The following is a 502-nucleotide window of genomic DNA, read 5'->3' as shown; positions in this document are numbered from 1 at the left end:
TGGGGGGAATAGTGATCATAACCACAGTGGGGAATGGTGGGGGGGGTGGATTAGTGATCATAACACAGTGGGGAATGGGAGGGGGAATAGTGATCATATTACAGTGGGGAATGGGGGAGGGAGTGGATTAGTGATCATAACACAGTGGGGAATGGGGGGTGGATTAGTGATCATAACACAGTGGGGAATTGGGGGGAATAGTGATCATAACACAGTGGGGAATTGGGGGGAATAGTGATCATACCACAGTGGGGACTGGGGGGGGGGGGGATAGTGATCATAAGACAGTGGGGAAAGGGTTGTGGGGGCGGATAGTGATCATAACACAGTGGGGAAAGGGGGAGAATAGTGATAATAACACAGTAGGGAAAGAGTGTGTGGGGGATGGTGATCATAACACAGTGGAGAAAGTGTTGGGGGTGATAGTGATAATAGCATAGTGGGGAAAAGGGGGAGAATAGTGATCATAACACACAGGGCAAGGGGGTGAAATTAGTGATCA

General features: G+C 49.6%; 1 protein-coding gene across 1 annotated transcript in view; it reads left to right on the top strand.

Annotated features, from left to right (window-relative positions):
- fam50a (family with sequence similarity 50 member A) overlaps window positions 1-502 on the top strand; it is a 25,625-nt gene that overhangs the window by 411 nt on the left and 24,712 nt on the right. The window lies entirely within an intron of this gene.

The sequence above is a fragment of the Rhincodon typus genome, chromosome 44 (assembly GCF_021869965.1).
Source record: "Rhincodon typus isolate 14 chromosome 44, sRhiTyp1.1, whole genome shotgun sequence".
NCBI lineage: Eukaryota > Metazoa > Chordata > Chondrichthyes > Orectolobiformes > Rhincodontidae > Rhincodon > Rhincodon typus.
Note: the sequence above shows the minus strand (reverse complement) of the source record. Positions and strands in the feature narration are given on the sequence as shown.